This window comes from Rhea pennata, chromosome 8 (genome assembly GCF_028389875.1).
Source record: "Rhea pennata isolate bPtePen1 chromosome 8, bPtePen1.pri, whole genome shotgun sequence".
Lineage (NCBI taxonomy): Eukaryota > Metazoa > Chordata > Aves > Rheiformes > Rheidae > Rhea > Rhea pennata.
The window spans coordinates 1,984,866-2,006,659 of record NC_084670.1 but is presented as its reverse complement, the minus strand read 5'-3'; the positions used below and the strand labels follow the sequence as shown (position 1 = coordinate 2,006,659).

At 47.1% G+C, this 21,794-nt stretch overlaps 1 protein-coding gene and 1 long non-coding RNA gene across 7 annotated transcripts in view; one reads left to right on the top strand and one right to left on the bottom strand.

The window, feature by feature from the left end:
* GNG12 (G protein subunit gamma 12) overlaps nucleotides 1–12,704 on the bottom strand; it is a 31,898-nt gene extending 19,194 nt beyond the window's left edge. Inside the window, exons 1-4 of one of the 4 annotated variants that reach the window (XM_062581720.1) lie at nucleotides 12,623–12,668; nucleotides 10,997–11,204; nucleotides 2,246–2,303; nucleotides 1,660–1,759 (exon numbers count right to left, since the gene is read on the bottom strand). The gene's annotated coding sequence lies outside the window, so the exon portion shown is untranslated. Of the gene's footprint in view, nucleotides 1–1,659; nucleotides 1,760–2,245; nucleotides 2,304–10,034; nucleotides 10,055–10,996; nucleotides 11,205–12,622 lie in introns of those variants that run through there. The other 3 variants (XM_062581719.1, XM_062581721.1, XM_062581722.1) reach the window with 3 other exon arrangements.
* A 123-nt stretch (nucleotides 12,705–12,827) lies between these two features.
* Nucleotides 12,828–21,794, top strand: LOC134143677 (uncharacterized). Of its 3 annotated transcripts, XR_009959157.1 has the most exons (3): nucleotides 13,717–13,920; nucleotides 15,266–15,417; nucleotides 16,695–21,794. It is a non-coding gene; the product is annotated as an uncharacterized LOC134143677 (long non-coding RNA). The 3 variants fall into 3 exon arrangements; XR_009959158.1 differs by lacking the exon at nucleotides 13,717–13,920 and adding an exon at nucleotides 12,828–13,001 and having other exon boundaries at nucleotides 15,266–21,794; XR_009959156.1 differs by having other exon boundaries at nucleotides 15,266–21,794.

Sequence of the window (21,794 nt, the reverse complement as noted above, 5' to 3'; positions counted from 1 at the left end):
TACCAGGAAGGAACGGGACTAAGAGACACCTGTGCACCTGCAATACTGAGCCTGGCATCCGCGACAGGAAGTTCCCAGAAAAAATGAAGATTGATTGTCAACTCCCTGCCAGCTGGTGCTGGGGACACTGCAACGGGCTGCATGGAGCACCCCGCTCCCTCGCCTCCCCTCACATCGCCCCTCGGCCAAGGCCCAAAACGCCTTCCAGCAGCCCGGCTGCAGCCGTCAGCTGCAGAGCCTGCATCGACCCGCGGAGGGTCTTGCCTCCTGCCTTCCGCTGCTACTATCAACCAAATGACTTGCAACAACGACGACAGCAGCGATGGCAGCTGCTTCCTGGTGGTGACGAGGAGTTGATTTTTGAGCACTTATCATGCAAGATTTACAGTAACAGAATAGATCATTTTATATATCCTAGAAAAAGTTTGGTAAAAAAAAAAAAGAGAAAAGAAAAGAAAAGAAAATCTCCCCAAACAGTAACAACTGCTTTGACTGTGTATTCATGGATCACATTATTATTATATGTGCAGAAAAAACAAAATATCCGTAAACTACAGTACTTAGCACATCCTGTTATTAGTACAAATACCTCAATTCCTTGACATTTACCCTGCACATTACTAGTACTTGAAGGGATCAAGGTAACTCAGGTGCCTCAGAAGACCCAGACTTTTTTCCTTTTGCTATGTTGCACAAAATGCCTTGGCATAAAAGCTTCTATTCTGTGCAAAGCTGGCTGCTCTTTTTATAGGTGTCAAGGTACAGATTTTATAAGTACTGGTGTAAGGGCAGGACTTTAATGCCTCAGCTCTATTCAGTCTGTTTTGCCTCTTGTATGGATTGTGCTATATATTAACAAAAAAGATTATATAGCATATATTATTAATATATAATTACGTTATAGACAGATAGATAGTATATATTCAAAAACCACTTTTATAGCAATAGAAATACAGCAACAACAAACACATTTTTGATGCTTGCTTCTTTAGAGAATTTACAGTTGAGAATATATGTTTTGTAAATTACAAGCAATACTGCCCATGTCTTTTAATTAGTCTGTGTTTCAGAAATGCATAAAAATCCCCAATAATGTGAAATGAAAAAAAATAGACAACTGCCAGGATCTTCAGTTGGACTTAGTGTTCTGAGTGCATATTTAAGGATGTGTTCCTTCATAAGCTCCAGCTCAAGAACAGCACAAAGAAATCTTGCTGATTGAAACTGGGGCTATAAGCTATGTTTGATTTTCAAAGTCAGCCTCTCCTGAGTATTTCTCAGGGATAAGCAGCAGATGTGACTTAGTCAAACAAAATTTACTGGTGGTGAAAGGCATATTGGAAAAACTCAACATTTATTTTCCTTCCCATTTTTAGTGATTATCTTTTTATATCTTCAGTATAAATGCAACGCATGAAAGCTGACTTCTAGATCAGTTACTCTGAAAAAGTTCTAAGAAGTCTTAATAGACATCAGCCTGAAGTCATTAGCAAAGACAAATTTGTACCCCTAACAAACTGTGGTGCAATTTCTCCAGAGAAAGTACCTGTTTCTTTCCACGTGGTACTACCAAACTTACTCACAACAGGAAAGACAAACAAACTACAGAGAGAGATTTACAGAGAGACCTTTGGTTGTATCAAAATCAGTTCATCTTACAGCATGAAAAGCAGGAACGGTCCGTGATTAAAGCACAAGACTGGGCGTCACGAGATCCAGCTTGGCCTCAGGTTACGTGACCTTCAGCAAATTCTTTAGTCTGAAAGAGAGATAAAACTGAGAAAGCTGAAGAGAGATACTTTTAAAGAGCTCTACGGTTCTCAGGTCAAAATCACTAAGAGTGTAAAATATTACACAAACTTCTTGGTTTCATGAATTTACTGAAATATTTATTTTAAGAAAGGACCAAACATGGGAGGAAGAATTTGCATTCTCAGATGCTCAAACAAAATACATGTAACTGAATAGACCCAGAAATTACAAAGGCCTCCTTGTTAGCCGCTGTAGCAAACAAGCAAAAGCCTAACTTCTGCAGGAGACGAAGCCCATTCAGAGCATTCAGAGCACAGCAGCCCATGCAAGTCTCTGAAAAGTGATTACCAAGATCAAACAGCATTTCTGCCTCCTTATATTAGACACTGGACTGATCAGCTAGTTATAAGGGAGGGGAACTAGTGTCAGCAACCACTGCTGCTAACATTTTGGACAACTTGCAAAAGGAAGCGGGTGTGTGCCAGAAACTCACCTACATAGGCAGGCTCGCTGCTTGTCCGGCTCGCTCGGATTTAATCAGTGTGAAGATTCTGAAACAGAACAAAATAAAAATCAGTAAGTACCTTACAGTGCAAGAAAGCCAAACCTAAGAGGGATTCGCATTTGTGGCTTAATTCTAATCACAGACACTACAGTATTTTGAGATCTTTCTCCCAGAAAGGGTACCTCAAACCTTTCTTACACACAGCTCCCGTGTTCCCCTTCTGCAGGAGAAGGCCACGAACGGCCAGTTCCCTTTGGTCACCTCCTGACTGTGAGCGAAGGCAAACGTGATTACTACAAGTGCTAAGAGGAATCTCTACATACCTCATCTCAAGGCCAATTCTTACACGTGTGCTGAAAATCACTGGAGACTTACTGCAAGAACAAAGCTAGTTCCTAATGAAATAAGTGAAAATGTCACCCTCTGTACAATGCATCTTTTCTGGATAAAAAACTATATGAAAAACATGTCTGGCATGCTACAGTAGTCATAAAATCAGAAGTCTGCATGAGGCCCATAGGAACATCCAACTAACCACTTTCCCTCTCAGATTCTCAAATATTTCACGTGGTCTGCTCACTTCCACTATGGTATAATTAAAAAGCGGGGGGGGGGAGAAAATTAAGACTTTTGGCTGCAAGATTTATATATAGGTTAACAGAAAGAAATAGGATTAATATACCACTGCAGCAAAGTTTATTCTATATTTTTTTAAAAAAAATAAAAACATCAGAAATAGCAGTTTTGTTACTACATGGGTCTTGCAACAAACCACTAAAAATAATTTACTTGTGTTATAACAGGAGAGCAGACGGAGCTGTGTGCACAAGCAGTGGGAGAGGAAATACCAGTTTCAGGAAACCTGGAGATGATCATAATCACAGCTGGAGAAGCATGATTTCAGTACCTGCAAAAAACAGCTTGCTTTGCAAGTCAACTGCCCATAATTTCTGGGTTTATCAGAGGATAACAAAGCAGTCTGCATACAGAACTTCTGTCACTGTAACTTCAAAGTGATGCTACAGGCAAATTACCAACCCACCCCTTTTAAGATGGAAGAATAGTCTTTGATTTGTTTCAAGGAAATAAAATTACAGCTTCATAAGGGTATCATCCTTCTGAAGCCTCCTGTTCCCAAAGCAAAGGTTTTAACACGACTTGTTGTAGACTAGAATTTAAAGGTTTTCCTTTTAGAAAAGCTACTGACATTAAATTGTGTTAAAACAGTCAGGGGTTAAACATTAACAGATTTACATTAAACTTTAGTGCATTAAACTTCTTAATCACACTGCATTGATTCTGCCTGAACTCTGAGGATGGGCATGCTCAGTACTTTTCTAGCAATAAACATTTAAAGTTCTAAAAATAGACTGCAATAATCTAACATAAACTAGTAATTAATACGCTAACCTTTTCTATCATTTATAACGCAAGTTTATATGGTGTAAAACACAGATTATACACACTAGGCATTTATTAAATCAACAATGAAGATGGGAAACAGAAGACTCATTAACCAAGACGTGACAGGATCACCACTGAAATTTTTGGAAGAAAAACAGCTACTATTTGCCAGTGGCCAGTGGAGAGCTGGAGCAGAGCCCTGGCTCAGTTTGGCTCAGTTCTGACAAATTAATGCAATTAGTGACAAGACTCCCGAGTCCTGGTATGCACAAAACGTGAAACAAGCTCCTGACATGCTGGGAACAGAGCGGCGCACAAGTGGTAAAACGATGATAACAAAAACCAGCAGGAAGAAGTTATGTGTCGGTGGGCTTTACCCAAAGTGGTGAACACAAGTGCACGGGAAAGGTGCCACGGAGGAGAGGCCGTCCGTCGCCTCGCAGCCCCTCTCCCTCGGTCCTGCTGACGTGCCGGACCCTCTGCACCATGTGAGGGGCAGCAGTGGCATCGCAGTGGCTCTGCAGCTTTGCACAGAGAGTCAGAGGGCTGCATCTGTGGGGAGCAACAGCTTTGGAGCAGAAATCCTCCCAGGACAGCCTTCACTGCGGCAGAGCGGCCGAGGCTTTGAGGAAGGGATGAGGCTCTGCAGGCGCTCTGCAGAAACCAAGAAATCCTGCTCCCAGGAGGAACCTTCCCTGTGTAGCACGTGCAAAACCCTGCAGCGTCCCAGGGACTTCACTGCTGCCACTTGGTATCTGCTAGGTGCCAACTGCCACGTGTCATCAGCAAAGCACAAAGTCCCAGTAACAAATCCCACACTGTTTCCCAGGCTGAAAATACCAACAAAATTCAAACAGCTACTTTTAAAATCATTGTATGGGGTAGAAAAATGAAATAAAGAAAAGAGATGACCCAACTGCAGTCAGTCATTGTAGTCCTAGTTCTAAACTCAGGCTTTTCACATTTAGCAAAGAAATAAAAATAAATGCAATGCGTAACCCTCCTTTAAATATATATGATAGCAGTGCTGCACAAAAAGTTTTTACAAAAGTTCTGTTTTGCTGAGCTATTCAATTTCTAACTCTAGTTAGACCTTACCTGAAAATTTTGAAGGAAAGTTAAGGAAAATGTTATCTATCAACATCTTCTGCTTCCTGATGCAGACCAAAATACATTGTCAAAACAATCTTTAAACGCATCTAAAAGGTAAACAGGGCTCACGAATCATTGGCCACTTTTCACCTCAAAGCCGTCAAGATTCAATATTCCTACTCAATCAAAGCTCCTGTCAAGTTAGTCATAGAGACAAACCCAACATTACTATCACGGCTATGAGACCAGTGTAACACCCCCCTCCAAAATGCTCCTTACACCTTACTCAGTTGGACTGCAAGTTTGCAGAGGTCAGACCATGCTTGGGAAGGAATAAGCTGGAGAATGGCAGGTGGGAGAAAGAGATGAGGAAATCCTGTTTTACAACAGCTCCCAGAGCCTCTCATCTCAAGGGCTTGACAGAAAGCAACCCGGGTGGGTCCTCCTGCACCGCGGCAATGCAGGGAACTAGCTGTCCACATCCTCGGCCGCCTCTTGTCCTGCGGTTACACGAATACTTCAAACGAGAGCAAATCTGAAAGGGCATCTCTGTGCCGGCTCCAGAGCTGCTGGTGCGGGAGTCTCGTGATGCCACCACGACCAACAGAGTCAGAGCTATAGACAGAGTCAGGCTGTAGGTTTATACAGATCCACAGCAAATCCTCCTACAAAAAGGAAATTCTAACAGTTTCTCCCTCCTCCTCTTTTTCCTCCCAACCCTTCAGGACAGATGCCCTTAATGGCAGTTCCCTTCATCCATAGGAGCAGAGAGGATGTAACTACTAAAGACTATCACATAAGCATGTTATGCTATGGCCACATAAAAGATGTGTGGCTCAAGCTTGAGGCAAAATTAGGATACAGAAAATGAACAAGAAGAGAAGTTATCTTTCCTCTTAGAAATTTCTCTGAAATGAAGAAGGGTGTGAATTTAAAATCTGAATATCTATTCCGCAGTAATGCCACGCACAGGCTTTCCTGCTCCAGAGCAAGTGTTCACGGCCAGTCTTCCTCCAGAAAACCTCATGTTAGGCATCCCTAGGGGACTGGGCAGTGAAACACGTGTGGCTGAACGAAAGGCTCCAACTGCAATAGTTTACAGTGTGGCATCGTACGGTTACGGCCCATTTGGTCTGGAACGGCTTCAAAAGCAGCTCCAACATCTGTGCAGCTGGACAGGCAAGGAAGCAGGTGAGGGGGTCGTGTTAACTACTGCCAAGCTGAACTATCCCTGCTTTTCAGCCAGGGCCCTAATTTAGCATAAATCCCTGCAAGTTTTACAGTAACATAAACCAAATTCAGCTGCAAAGAAAGTGGTGAGTCTTCCAAAACTGTCAGTGCTACTTTCCACTTATTCCAGCTCTCAGCTTGGACCTAAAAGCCTGACTTCCTTGGCCTGAGTCTAAAAACAAAACTGAAAATATATTTTAGGATCTGTTCAACCTTAATCACAGTGATGACCAACAAAATGCAGAGTATTTCACTTACACCAGCATGAACTTTTACATTTTTAGTAAGCAATGACCTGGGTAGTTTAAAATATGTCCTAGATAGATGGTTTTTGACTTTATACATTCTTAAAGGGCTGGCTTCTCCCATGAGACTCCCCTGCCCTGACACCACGCAGTTTGTGACGGGTTTCTCCCCTCGGAAACAGCTGTGGATTCATTCATTCCTGCAGCAGATTTTCTACTAGCACACCAGCCCTAGCATAGCCTAGTTTTCTAGAGAGGACAGTTTCTTCCCAACTGTGAAAATGTTATGTTTTGGTTTTTTTTTTCAAATGAAGAGAACAGCTAACAAGTGGGATCAACAAGTGAGAGGGAGACAGAGCAATTATATATGTACTTTAAACGAACTGACATAAATAATTGATTGACATATACTTTTCAGGATGTGCATTTTTCTTCCTTCTGAGGCCTAATTTTCAAGGTACTAGATACTGGAGATATTTTTACACATTAAGCGCTGTAATAAATCAAGTTTATACAGAAACACAATTTGATACACTTTTGTGACACATTAAACCATTGAAACAATACTTATCTAAATTCAGTATTCTATTACCTTATAATTTAAAAAAAAGAAAACCAGGTAGCTCTATTTCAGTGATCTTATGCTATAAACATTGCATCTGTAGCAGTCTCTCTAAAATTCTTGTTTCTTGAGATGCAGTAACAACAACTAGTGACGGTTTTAGTACCAAAACCAAGGCAGCTGCAACACATACCAAACATATCTCTATACGGTCCAAGTAGGTAACATTTATGCCACTAGGCAGGTCATCTGAAGACAACAGAAACAGCTACCTACAGCACATCCCCCGAATAACAATGTCCAGAATAGGCCATTGTTTCTCTTGCATATAAATAAACTTGTAGCAGAGACACTATGGCACTCGGATAATTCTTCATAGCACTGCTAGACTAGCCATATATTCAAAAAGAAATGAAAAACATAGTTGGCATTCAATCTATTTTTAAATAAAATTTTACTCGTGAAACAGTTGAATAGCAGAATGTTCCAGTTTAGGTCAAGTTCTGTAAATAAACTATTGATTCTGTATCTTACCAGCAGCTAAGAGAGATAGAAAGTGGTAACACCTTTTGAGGATGACAGCGTGTGCCATCTTCCCATCCATGGAAGCTTTCTGAAAACACACAGGAAGTTACATGATCCCACTGCAGAAGATCTTCCACGAGAACTCAATTTTTCTTATGCAAACTATAATGAGCCACTCTGGGAGAGAATTTCTTGTGCTTGTGAATGCCTTTCATATCCACTTGATTTTATTTTTAAAAACAGAAAGGATATTTTCTTCTGGAAATACTCTGGCTGTTCATTGAAATGATATAACAAATGATATAAAAAAAACTTTTTTGTTATCTTAAAAGATACACACAGATATTTCAAGTATCTTAGAACTGCAGACTGAACCAATCGTTAAGAAAAATTAAGCAAAGACCTAACAATGCAGGAGAGAAATCTAAACATATCCAATTAGAGATAAATAGCTCAGGAAAAGCCTCTCTGGAGACTTCCTACGTTATGATCAATTTTAAATTAAAGGCTAGCTTTATAAACAATTAAAATGACTTTGTTTGTGCAAAATACACCTGTGTAATATATGTCAAATACCTGCTTGTCTATTTTAAAAAGTGAAGGTATTGCCAATACCTTTAATCAGTTGCGAGGATCCTGTTTTGACTATCAAGTCAGAGTTTTGCAGAAGTATTTAAAACAAACAAGCGTGATGGATACTTTTGTACAACTTGGTCTAGAGCTGGTCCAGTCACTGACCTTGGACAAATCACTTCATCCTTGCATAACATGCTAGGTAAGAGTAACAGCTTCACTGCAGTACTCAGCACAGAAAACTGGACAAGCTTCTGGGGTGACCAGCATCCAAAGAATTTTTTTGATAATAAAAGAGTTTGTATTTTAGAAATACAAAGTTACTGAAAGCACCAAATGTTTTCGCGCCACAAAACTTCCCAGCTTACCATCTGTGTCATTCAAAAAAAATACATGAGGAAGAAAATAATACTGAAGATATTGACACACCTTGAGTATAAAAATAACTTACAGGTCAGGCTGAATTAAGGCTGGTCAGGGCTCTTTGCGAGGCAGCTACAACTCGGCACGGGAGGAAGCCCCAGCCGGGTGCACTTCTGCACTGCCCCAGCCCAGCTGGAGTTAGAGGAGATACAACTGCACAAATCAAGTCGTGGCAACAGCCTAGATCATTTCTGGCTTTTATACCTCCTGTCAATACAGAGTTATGGCTTACAAAATTTTCCAACCCTCACTGCCAGTGTCATCGCAGCAGTTCCTGCTCTGCAAACCAAGGGGCTGCTCCTCCCCATAACAGGCTCCACAGTCACAACATTTTTCCTGATCCTCAGCCTGCATTTTCCTTTTCTAAAGGGAAACATTTTCCCAGTTTTAACACCCTGAACCATCTAAATTTGGCTGGCTGCTTACAGTGCATATACCTATACCCTGCACTCCCCTGCAAGGCCAGGCTCTGATATATTTTGCAGTATTTAATGTCAGGTCCTATGCTCATTTAACAATAGCTTTTTGGCGGTAAGGTAGATTGCCCAGCCCTTGCCTCAACAGGGAAAAGAAGTTACTCTAAGTATCAGTTTCTGCAGCATCTTTCACATGAAGATTAACTATCATTTAAAAAGCAAGCAGAACTTTCCCGCGGTGTTACACCTTCCACTCCGCAGGAGAGCTCACAAAGCAAAGCAAAGGCTCGACAGAGACCCGGCAATGTAGGTTTTTGCAGATTTTCTACACTACCCATCAAAAGAAATACCAGCTTTGCCTCCCTCAAATGCATAGGAGGACCGATATCCAGGGATATCCACCTCCGCTCAGAGCAGCGGCTTTGGCCAAATGCTGTGTGTCAGAGAGCACGGGGGAAGCGATCACACCTAGCGCACGCTAATGACTGAAAGCAAAGCCAGCGTGCACCACAGAAAGTCAACTGTGGCTGCAAAGACACAGGAGAAGGAACAGGAAGAAAAACAGTGTGAACAAATACAAGGACAAGCTTGATTTCTGTTTCAAGTTTGGCTGATTATTTCAATAAGGGCAAAACTCTGAGCTGGGCAAGTCCTGCGCCAGCGCATGCTCCCGAAGACCTGGTGCTGCGACAGCGGCCCCTTCCCAGCCCCTCCGGGTGCCGGCTCCCCCTCCCACGCGAAGGCACGCGCCGCAGGACTGCGCCACGAACACAGCACTGACTTCAGTTCTGGGCACTATCACAAGTACTGTAATATGAATCATCATTGTCATTTTTTTCCTTCTTTTTACTAACTCTGTCAGATGCCACTGATACAGACACAGGAAGCCAAATATAAACACTTTGCTGCTTTATCGAACATTCAGAGAAATGAAACAAAACAAAAAATACGCATTTGTGTCTCAGAAGCTCTCTCAAAATTACTATCACATACGTTTTAATAGGCCAAGCTGTTTTATCACTTTTAGGAACTCTAGAGCATCCAAAGCAGATGTGTGGGTATGCTGTCCCTACGCATATCAGTGTATTTTCATTCCTGTTCTGATTTTGGCTGCATCTTACACCAATAAAGGAGCATGCAGAGTATATATATTGGCCATTTACAGGCCAATTGAGCAATACTCTGAGAAGCAGCAGAATAGCAGTGAGCACTACACTGCGAAGATAACGCAAAGCCAGCAAGTCTGTTGACAACAGTGATTAAGGATGAGATTATAAAGACTAAGCACTAAGTTTCGTGCAACATACCTGAGAGCAAAGGTGAGGTTTTCCATGGAGAGAGGGCAAGGAGGCACAGACTAATATTTCTATGACCACCATATTTCAGTCAAGAAAAAACAAAAAAGAAAAAAAAGAAATAATCTCACTGCCTATCCCCCAAAATAGGCAGAGACAGCAAAAGCGGTTTATAAGCACCTATATGCCACTTTATCTGGAGGGCAATTAGCTAAATCTGCCTTTTCGTAGCCTGCTGTGCCCCAGGACACTGTCACTTGTTCACATTTGGACACAGAAACTACATGTTCCCTCTATTAACTCCTCTATTTACCGATCTCTAGAATAACCTACGGACAATGCTACTGCAACCTCAGCTCACTCTGCAGATTGCTTGCTTTACCTCTTTGCTCTCTGCTATTTGTAAATCCTTGTAAAATAGAGAGTAGAAACCTTTTCACTCACCACAGTAGTATTTTCTTTTCTCCTCCCTTCTATACCCCTCTCTAGCTTAATGTTGAGAACAGAAAAAAAAAGTGGTTTCAGATGAGACCATGGTGATAAACGCAGTATAAACATTCAGATTTAGAAAAATAAGGTCTAGCTGTGTGCTATTACAAAATTCAGAAAATAGCTGCATGGTTCCAGCAGTGATTAATTTGGACCAAGTCCCAAGAGCCATCAAACATCTGCAGCTTCAGTTTCCCCAAGAAACGTCAAGTTCTCGGCTACTTTCAAGATCTGCAGAACTTGCTTGCTGCTTTCAGTAAAGTTAATGAAAGCTTTACTAGTGATTTCTATCGCAGCAAGATAAGGCCATTCACGTGCTAGAACACGAGACCCGAGAGCCGCACTTGCTTGTGTATCTTTTGTAAATGCAGATGATAATCTAAATTACAGAAATAAAATCCTTCTGTGCATAGTGCTAAATAACTTGCCTCATTCTGTGCGGTTTCTCAAGCTAAATTTCACATTGGCTCAGAAGTAGTTCTTACTGTTCTGGTGAAGTTTGATGTCATCTCTGCCCTGCCACCAGGGGACAATGTAAAAGGGCTGATGGTGACGATTTATGGGGCTGTACCATGAACATCTGGAATAACTTGAATCTGCTTTCGCTGCCTATACCTCCAACATCTGAGCACTACAGAGGAATTTTTCATAACTCAAGTATACCGAGTCTTCTAAGGAACAGGGCCTAGGAAACTGAAAAAAGAAAAAAACCTTTCAGTATTTGTATAAAATCTATAAAGTCAGTCATTAAACAGCCACAAACAACCTTGGGTTTTTTTCACAATGTGAATCTGAAAACTCAGTATTTGAAATAAAACGAGACATCGGGGATGGTTGGCAATGATTATAATCAGAGCGTTCGCTATTTGGGAGCCCTCAGCAACTTCGCAAAACAGCGTGGGCGTTTCGGGGCGAGATCCGCACGGTTTCGCAAGCCGCCTGCGAGCAAGGAAAGCACCGGGTCGACTTGCCGCTTCGGCGCCCAGTTGGAGAGATCCGGAATTACTGCAGTACGTCCAGCGCAAGGACGGAATACGGGACTTAGAAGTCATTAACCGCATACTAATCCCTTGATCTCATTTAGTGGCACGGGAATAGCATAAAACAACTACTGCCATCCCGTTCTCGTTATTTACTCACAGGATTTCGTTTCTAAACCCCTTCCCAGTGCAGACAGGCGGCTTGTTACCGTCACTATTAGGTTTAAGCTAATCAAAACGCTGGCTAATACGCTGACAAGTCGCTCTCGATTCAATCTGACGTGTACACCGCGCTAATCAAACCGTCGGCAGTAACGACGCGCGGTGCCCGACGCGCGCGGTCTCGTCCCCGAAACCCTGCCGGGCGGCGGCCCAAACCGGTCGCGGGTCCCCGCCACGACAGCTCTCTAAAACCTGGGAGATTTCTGGAAAACGGGCGCTAGCGGTTAGCGACGCAGGCCGGGAGCGCGGCGAGGGCGGCCGGGCGGCCGCGGAAACAACGCAGAAAGTCGAATTCCTCGCCCCAACTTGCTGCGCTGGCGGCGGGTCGACGCGTCGACGCGGCCCCGTCGGGAAGGCCGCGCTCGGCGGCGGGGGCGAAGCGGCGGCGGCAGGCGGGACCTGTGGGGCGACCCGCGGAGCGGCCCCCGAGCCGCTCCCGAAGATTTGAGGCCGCAATTGCTCGGGTGGAATCGGGGGGGGGGGGGAGGGGGGAGGATTCACCAAAAACAGAAAAATTCCTCACAGAAAATTCCCCATAGAAAATTTCTCACAGAAAATTCCTCACAGAAAATTCCCCACAGAAAATTCCCCACAGAAATCCCAGCTGCTTTGGCCCCCGACACGCGCCCGTCGCCGCCGAAGGAGGGAAGAAGCGCAGGGCGCGATGAGGGGCCGAGGCGAAGCTGAGGCGGCGGCGGGGGGGAGGCTGGGGCCGCTGGCGGCGCCGAGGCCGGGCCGACATGGCGGGACACGGCGCGACATGGCGGGACACGGCGGGGCGCGTCCCGGCAGCGCCCGCCCCGCGCGCTGCCTCAGCCCCGCGGCGGGAAGCGGCCACCGGGGGGGGGGAGGGGGGGGAGCGGCCGCCGCGTCCCGCCGCCGCCGCCGCCGCCGCCGCCGCGCACTCACCGCCGCCGCCGCTGCCTGCTTCCTCTCCCCGCGGCGCGTCTCGGCGGCCGGGCCGGGCCGCGCCGGGCAGGGCCGCGCCGCGCCGCCCGCGCTCCGCCCGCCCCTTTGCCCCGGCTCCTCCCGGCCGCCTCGCCCTGAGGGGCCCGCGGGCAGCTCCGCCCGCCGCCGCCGCCGCCGCCGCGGCCCCTCATCGCGCCGCGCCGTTTTCCCCCAAACGCGCCCGCCGTCGCGCACGGCCCCGCGGCGCGGGAAACCCCCGCGCTTCCCCGACACGGGCCGCGGCCGCCGCTTAAACCGCTCCGCGACCGCGGACCCGGGCGCGTCGCGTGTCTGCCTCGGCGAGCTCGAGCCGCGGATTTACCTGCTCTCAGAAAAATAGGTATTTCCATGACGGGGAAAAAAAAAAAAAAAGGGTTTGCCGCTCTTTTTTTGTACGGCGCAGTTCATTGCTGGGGTGACGCTGCGGCGTAAAGATGAACTGCGCTACATCGCATCAGGGAGTTTATGGCAGAGGAAAGGCTGCTTCCCTAAATTTCCACGTTTTAGGTGTTTCTGCGGGGAAGGGGAGCGCCCCGACCTCCTCGGTGCCGGCGCCGGCCGTGCAGAGCTGCCCCAGACCGCAGGACCGCGCTGCCGTGCTCCCGGGGAGCGCCCTCGGGGAGCGCCCCAGAAACGCCGCGCGCCGCGGCCGGATCGTCCCTGCGGAGGCGAAGGCCGAGGCGGAGGAAGTTCAGCAGGAGCTGCATCGGCGCGAGGCTTCCCCTCCGCTCCTGCCGTTTCCTCCGGGCCCGCCGCGGCCTCGCTCGCGGCCGGCCCGGGCGCTGGCGTAGCAGAGAGGGGCCTTCCCAGCACCTCCGTGACTCCAAAGCCCCCAAACTCTTCTCCTCGGTATAGTCAAGTCTTTACAGATGACGTCACCTCGTCTCAGCAGCGGGTATTTACAGCCGAGGAGCCGTATCTCTGTTTTATGTCGCCTTTTTATCATGCAGCTCCTACGTTACACCCGCAGGGTTTCAGGGCTATAAAACAAGCATCGCCCCGCCGCGTGCCACAGTAACGCGGCAAAAGCGCGGCTCTGCCCCAAAACGCTGCTTGTGTCCACAGAGAAAAAGCAGCAGCTGTCAAGGAAGTTGCTGCCTGATTTTCCATTTTCACTTCCAGGAGTGATCACGTCCTTCCCTGCGGCAGCGGGGCAAAAGTCCTTCAGCTCCTCAAGGAAGCAGGCACAGAGAGGTGGCCAACAATTTCCACCACTCCCCCCAAACATACTTGTGCTGAAATTGGTCTTTTCACCCAAGGTAAACTTCCACTGAATTTCTAGCAGTATTTTTCATTGTCGTTGCAGTTTTCCAAACTTTTGACAATGACAAGAAACCCGATTTGCTTTTCCAAATGTTTTCAAGGACTAGTTTTTCCCAAATTAGCATAAAGCATAATGCTTTTGTTTTAAGGCAGATAGCTTTTAAAACAGCTGTTTGAATTCTGATGCAAAAAGAAAGCTAGAAGGGAAAAAAAAACACCTTAGGAAAGTATCGAAAGAGAAGAAATTCCGTATGCAATTTCTCATTAAAAAATAGGCAGTTTTCCCCAGGCTCAGCAGCAGGCCAGCTGGGGCCTGCAAAGCGATGCCCTCTCGTGGGCTAAAGCAGCAGGTATTGGTAACGCATTTATTGCCGAGTGCTTCATTCATGGTGATTTTCTGTGGGTTTCCTGGGCAGAGCAGCTGCCAGATGCTGCAGCCAGGTCTGTGCAGCTCCACATGAGCGAGAGCTTCTGCTGCACTGGAAGTGCCTGTTGGAGGCACTGGGAATGCGCTGGGTGCACTGGGAGAGCACGCACTGGGGATCAAGCAGGGATGGGCTCCGGCATTAAACCCCGTCCTGCCTCATCTCTGTTCCTGCTCCATCCACCAAGGGGTGGCAAGGCCACTTTAACCAAACCAGGCTTTAGCCAGTTCTTTATTTAATGTCAGTGCGAGGGGACAAGCCCTGACCCTCCCTTCAGGATGTGCTGCTTGTGCTGGAAAGGCTTCGGGTGCCGCTTCTGGCTGATACCCCCCCACCACTTGCCTGCATACTAAATACTACCCCTGAGATGTGGTAGGAAATGCCAAAGGTTAAATGGCATTTTTGTATTATTTATGAATGAACATGATGCTATGATAATTGCCAGATTGTTTCATGGGCTGTTGAGTCTCTCCTGGTCATAGGCAGCTCTGTGGGGGTCTTCGTTCACCTTTGAGCCTGTCATCTTCAGCAGGAGTGAAAAACATTGCCAGCAAACGCTTCTGATGTATTTGTGTTTTTTTGACCTTCTAGATTAAATAAGGCTGTTTAAACGCTGTGTCAGTCTGATAGCCGAGCCCCTGCCACTGCACCAGGTGCCTCAGAGGAGAAATAAGGCAGCCCGAGTGTTGGGGGAATTTTTTGGTTTCCACCTTCTGAATTTGCCCCTCTTTTTCTTGCAACATTTCCTGGAGCTTAGAGATAATGGGATTTCCACATCACGTTCGTCGTTCTGTTTCTCTGCTCGGAAGCCCCCGGTTGGGGTGCATCCAGCCACGTCTCGGGCAGGACGATGCTCCTGTTGATAATATTCTCACCAACTTGCCTTTTTTATTTTTTCCCCTCCTTTTTTTTTCAGATAAGCGCAGTCTCCCTCCATGGTGCAGAGATTCAGGTCGTTTTGCACGCGAGACCTCGCTGTCACAGCGTTGGCCATAGCTGCAGCTCACCGCCCCGCTCGCGCCCGCGGCTCTGCGTCAGGCCCGTCCGCCCGGATTCCAGATCACGAACGTAAGCTCTGTCCAAATATGGGATAAACGCAGCCGGCAGAGAGGAGGGATTTTTTTCCCCTCTTAACCTCTGGCAGTTGGATTGCAACATATAAACCAGAACCTCTCTGACAGCCAACATTACATATAGGAGAGCATTAGAAAGGAGAAAAATGACCTAATTTCCATTTCCAGACAGACTGAAAAACCTCCTTGGCGCAAGTGTCAGCAAGGTTTTGAAAACCATTGTCTAAGTACGATCTTACAGGACTACGCAAATATTTCAGTTACTTACCAATAAAATTATGGTTCCTGGGCAGCAGAACAATGCATTTGATAAACACTATGATTTGTTGTGCCAACCATTTTTGTAGTGATTAATGAGTTCTGTTTTGTTACGCGTTTTTTACTTTAAAAAGGCCTTTTATATGCCATTCACAACAATTTTTGCAACTGTTAAATAGCAATCAGATGTCTGAAAAAATTACTATTATTGATATCAAGCTAGCAATAATAAACAGCATAGTTACAGAAATGTTAATGTTTAAACCATTTAAAACAAAATAGGCCAGCATGTACTTTGGTGAATCCTTCTTCTTTTTAATGTGCTGACGGAGCTGTCCAAGGATGGGCTGTGAGACTCTGATGCAGCTTTGTGAGACTAATTACAGCTTTGGGTGCGGTACTATAAACATCAGTACCAGTGTTAATTACCCCAAGGAGATAATACCAGCTGGATCCCAGAGTGATTGTTTATGCATCTCACTACTACAAATATCCAAAGCTTGTGATTTTAGTAAGGAACGGGGTAATTCCAGATTAATGAATTCTTGGCAGTCAGCACCGTGCAGAAGTCAGTCACATAAGGGAGCTGGGCCGGGCAAGCACGTGCTAAGTGGTGACAAAATCAGCGGAGGAGATGTGGAAATAATGTTGGCGAGCTGTGAAGCGTGTCGCCCGCAGAGGCGCAGACGGACGCGCAGAGCACGGGGCAGTGCCGCGGTGCAGGCTACGCCGCTGCAGCCTGCCGAGACCGGGAGCCGCCTGCCGCGGTCCCTGGGGTCCTTCGGCATGTCCTTCACTCTCCGGGCACGAGGAATTTTACTGTACATGTGCATAAAGTCAGACCTGTTCTCCTCTGCTAGGGCAAATCGAATACCTTCAAAGTAAGAGTTGCATAAAATTGTCATGCACGCAACTAATCTTATAGCTCTGACTCAAAGCAGCAAAGCCTGTGAAATTTAAAGGGAGCCTGAGCTTTGCATTTCCTCTATTAAACTTGTATTCTCCTTTCCACAGGGGTGTGAATAAAGACTCAGCATGAGGAGATGTTCTTGGCTTTATGTTCCTCAGGTTTATGATGGTCGATTTTTTCTTAGAGTCACTTTAAAGAGGGAGAGACATGGGAAGATGAAATGATTTTCACAAGGACACAAAATACATCCGTGGCAGCAACTGACTCAAAGAAAACTGCACAAAGGTGCCTGCAGCCAGGCCCGTGGTGCAGTGCTCCTCACCTCGTTACCCGTCTGTCTTAGCTCTTTAAGGATGCTTCTGACCACTTCCCTGCGGCACCAACATCCTTGGGGAAAATTACAAAGCAAAGCAATGGCTTGTTTTTGCAGCTTGATTTCAACATGTATTACAACTGTATTTCAATTAATGCTATTATAAAGATTTTTTTTGTTGTTATTTTAATTCTTATATTTTGCTCTCCTCAACTTATGGCAAAGTGCATGAACTCTGCTTTGAATGTGAAGTATTAGTGCTGGCGGGTGTTTCTTGATTCAGCGCAGGACGCAGAGCGTAATCCTCCGCCACCATCACTCGGCTTTGCTGAACTCTTCTTGTTTCAGAGTTCAGCCTAGGGACATACAGCAATAAAGCAAACCTGGAAGACACCCGGTCTGGTCCCAGCATGCATTCTGGCCATGCCAGCATGGAACAAGATTTCTTCTGTGTGTGCTGCACAGCACCTCCTTTCCGTCACGGGTGCATTTTGTCCTGTTCCATTAATGACTAATAAGATGTTCCTTCCCAGGAAGTGCTGGAAACCAGGATGCCCGATTCCCACATGGCCTGTATAGACGAGACACCTACCTTTTTGTCCGGAAGTTGCTCCTTGTGTCCTGTGGCATGTCCCTGGCGCTAAGAGGTGCTGAACAGCAAAGACAGCAGAGGATGCTCGCAGCACCTTGTGGCATTTATGTCGAAAAATAATTGCATATTGAGCATGTGGCGGCACAACTATCTGAGCAAGAGAAAAAGAAGGAGCCGCGTAAATCTCTTCTCAAAGGCAATTAATGGATCTACTATTGGCTGGAGCAGGAACACGCAAAGAGCAAGGCATGCCCATCTCCTGAATAATTGAGCAGTGGAGATGAGCGTGTTGCCTTTCACTGTTGAGGAGCAAGACCCAGCGCTTCGTTCAATACAGAGGCAGCAGTCTTCGAAATGAGGAGCAGTGAGTGGCTGCAAGGAGCTACTCAATTCTCTGGTGCTTGGAAATGCTGCCATCAGTGCTGCAGTCCAGGTGGGGAACCGCAGCTCGTAGCAGCATCGTGGAAAGTCAACATCGGCCTCGAGCTCGACGCTCCGGAGGAGCCGTGCCTCTGGTGGTCCCCCGGCAAGCGTCTTACCCTGCTGGAGGGCGGCACAAAGAGCGAGTGATTTCCTCCATCTATTTTGGAAAAAGACAACCCCAAAACAGGTTTTCAGGCAAAACAAACTCACACTTTGAGATGGCTTCCGTTCTCCAAATGCCTGTGGAGGTTGACAACAAGATTTACCAACAGACTCCCAAAGACATTTTTGCCTAGTCTCCCAAGCACGTCCATAGTCGCCGTATGTCCCAGCTCAAGCCCTCCGGAGCACATTCCCTCCCTCAGGATGTCAACAACGATTGCTGGCTTGTGAAATACTTCAAGTTTTCCTGATTTTTTTTTCCTCTTTATCCTTGATCCTGGTATGCAAGTATAAAATATATTAAGGAAATAGTATAAGGAAATCTGCTTTGCATTTCAATCTCAAGTCGTTTGCGTTGCAAGCACAAGGACAGCACTTTCTGCTGCACGGCCCCAGCTAGAAGTGAGGGAGCCGGATGACCCACAACAGTAGCTCCAACCACGTTTGTTGGAGCAGCTTGCAGTTGACCACGCACCTTGCTGCTGCTTTCAGCTTTCAAGGAGCGTATGGTGCGTCCTTCTATAGCTTGGCAGCCGTGGTTTCTGCTGTCTTGAACCAAGATGCTCTGATCCGTCTCCAGCGTACTATGGACTTCTTCAGCCTGGCTAACCTCTGAGGGGATCGCTGACTGCCACGGCATCTTCGTGCCTGTTTCGAGCTGGCCAAGCTGTTCTAGACCACACTGCCCTTCCTTTGCTCCCACTTCTCGTCGTGATTCTGGGGGTGTTGCCCCAGAAGTTCTGTGGGTTTAGTTCACTGAGCACAGTCTGGAGCAGTGAGGAGAGAAAGGTACTTTATAAATGAATAAAATAAATGCCCACAGCCAGCAGTCAAGCAAGGTTTTCTCTGAAGCAGAGCAGTAATTAAATTCTGCTTAGACATCCAGGGCAGCAGAACCGGAGGCACAGCAGACAGCGAAATAAGATTTGCAGTGAGCCGTCACTCACTCTTGCGCGCTGAAGTTGGAGGCCGTGCCTGTGACTCCGGCCCCGGTGCGGAAGCACCCGTAGGTGTGCGTACGCAGAAATCGCCCTCGGCACCGTGCGACCTCACGGCCCCGGCCCTGCGGAGCAGCCACAGCCCACCAGCGAGGCCACCTTCGCTTCTGGCTCACAGTGCTGCCGTGCCGGGGCAGGACAGCAGAGCTGTCCCGACCCAAACGCGGCAGCCGGCCGCTGCGCTTTCCCGACGGCAGAAACGCCGGGAGGGCGTCAGAGAGCACGAACGAACGGGGAGCTGCGGCGTCTGCGTGGCCGACTCGAGGCTTGCAGTACCCAAGGTGATTGCAGGGCAGCGAAGAGTTACGGCAGCGAGCTTTGGGGCCGGGCAAAGCCCCCGCTGCGGGGGAGCCCGGCCAGGGCGCGAGCAGCCGGCGCGGCCGCAGAGCGGCGGGGCTGCGCTTGGCGCCGTTCCTAGCGCGGTCAAGGGGATCCCCTGCAATTCGGAGGCGGAGATCACCTGGGAGCACCGCTGCTCCACAGCAAGCTCCCTGCTTAAAATAGCAGCACTGCTCCCTCTCCACCCCTAGCCGTGAGGCTCGCTGGCTGCGGGGCGGCCTCCACCCCTGCAGAGGGGCTTGTTGGCCTGCTCCTGCAGTCACAGGTGTTCAAAGCCTGAATTAATGAGCCCAAAAAAAAAATCAATATCTTGGTTGTTTTGTTGAATGCTGAGTAGATTCTGCTAAAGAAGAAAGAACAGCAGAGAAAGGCAGAGGGAGAGGGAAGCAGGGAGCATTAGTGCTGCTGTTCACTGCTCCATGCTAACCCACAGCCAGGAAACAGCAAGGGTTTAAGGTCAGGGAACAGCCCAGGTGGGGCCAGCCGCGTGGAGGTGTCACGGAGAGACCCCGCGATGGCTGGAAGCACACCGCAGGGAAGGGCTGCTCCCAGCCTGGGCACAAGCCTCACGGATCCTCCATGAAGCAGGAGGCGGCGGCTTCCTCTGGTCCCCTGCCGCAGCCCAGAACGTACGGAGGAGGCAAGAGCACCTGGCCAGCTACAGCAGCTTCAGAGGAGGAATTAAAGGCCACTCTCCCCCAGCAGAGCTCCCTGCATGCAGAGCACCTTGTGCAGAGGGGAGAGGGAAGCTCTGGAAATCACGGCCCTGGAGAGGCAGCTTTGCACGTGGCAGGGAACAGCCACCCCTACTCTCTGGCCTGACGTCGGACACGTGAACGCAGTTTAAAGCGGTCAGGTTGCATCTTTCCGGCTGTATGAAGACAGGCAAGATGGTGAATACGTTGCTGCTCTTTTCAGCAACCACGGCTCCAAGCTGGTTCAGGGGAACGTCTGCTAACTGTCCTAGGCCAGGCTGCAGAGGAGGACTTAGGCTACAAACGTTACAATGAGATGATGAAAACTTCCTTTAGCTATAGGGTTGTTTTGTTTTAATTAGGAAGTGGGGGCACTGGGAGCTTGCCTTCTTCACTGGCACACAGAGTGACAGTCACAGGGCTGAGAGGGGACCTGCACCTCCAGGTCACTGCCCTTGACCAAGTATGTCCTTTTTTGATTTTGGCTAAGACTTCCTCTAATGTTGTTGCAATGGTAATGAATGCAACAAGAAACATTAAACAGTAATATCTTCCTCCATTACGTATTACTCATTTTTTTGCGGAGCAACACCGGCCACATTTTTAGCATCCTCTTTGTTGTGCATAAAGACTATTTTAACCTAAAAAAAATATCTGGAATTCCATCTGTGGAATTTATTATTATTATTATTTTAAACAGCCAACAAATACTTTCCACTTTTGTGCCACATTCTGGCTTGTCTTCCTAAAGAATTACTAAATCAGTCCATCTCCTTGTTCATACTTAGCAAGTTGGTAAAGTATCTGACAACAATAGCTGAAACAACTTGAGCACAAAAATAAACTCTTTACCCATTAGTTTATCCTTTCCTTCTCGTAGATTTTTTCCCTGCAGGTCTGAAATCCAGGACTGCAGAGGAACAGCTCCACGGCGCCTCGCTCCCCTGTACCGGCCCTTAGAGCCGGAGGGCTTGTTCCATCCCCTCGCCAGAGGCAGGAGGCAGGTCTCTACCGACCCCAGACCAGCTCCTTCCCTCGTGGACTGCAGAGCCTTTCCAGCGCAGACCTCTCGCCAGGACCAAGTGCTCCGGGCATTTCAGCAAACCTTCCCCTGAAGCAGACTGCCATTCAAGCTCCACGAGTGTATGGTTGATTTCTAGACAAAATGCACCTCTGCAGTCCTGTGTTAGTTGCTGCTTTGACCAACCAAAGGATCAAAGTACTTAGAAGCTTGAAAAGCAGATATGTTAAGGAGACTGCAGCAAACACAATGAGCAAAGAGTATAGATCCTTGCAGATCTGGGGTTATTTATTCTTGCCATCCTGGGCAAATCTCCACTAGCCAATTAGCAGAAAGTACCAATGAATCTTAACACTTATCACATTTTTGGTGAGAAGAATTTGGATGCTATCCACACCACGAAGGAACAGTGCATTTTTTTCTAGTTCCTGTTCTGTCCTTGTTCTCTGTTCTTACCTTAAATGACAGTGAGGTCCAGATTTTCTCTTGTTTTACTAGCAAACACTGGATCACACAGAAAAGGATGTATGCAGTGTCCCAAATCTTTCACCTTGGACTTAGTTGGCTAACGCTTCAGGAAGGGGATGGTCTCCAAGGCCACATCCCAGAACAGATGATTTAAATGTTTTATGAGAATATAAAATATACATATTATAGTATG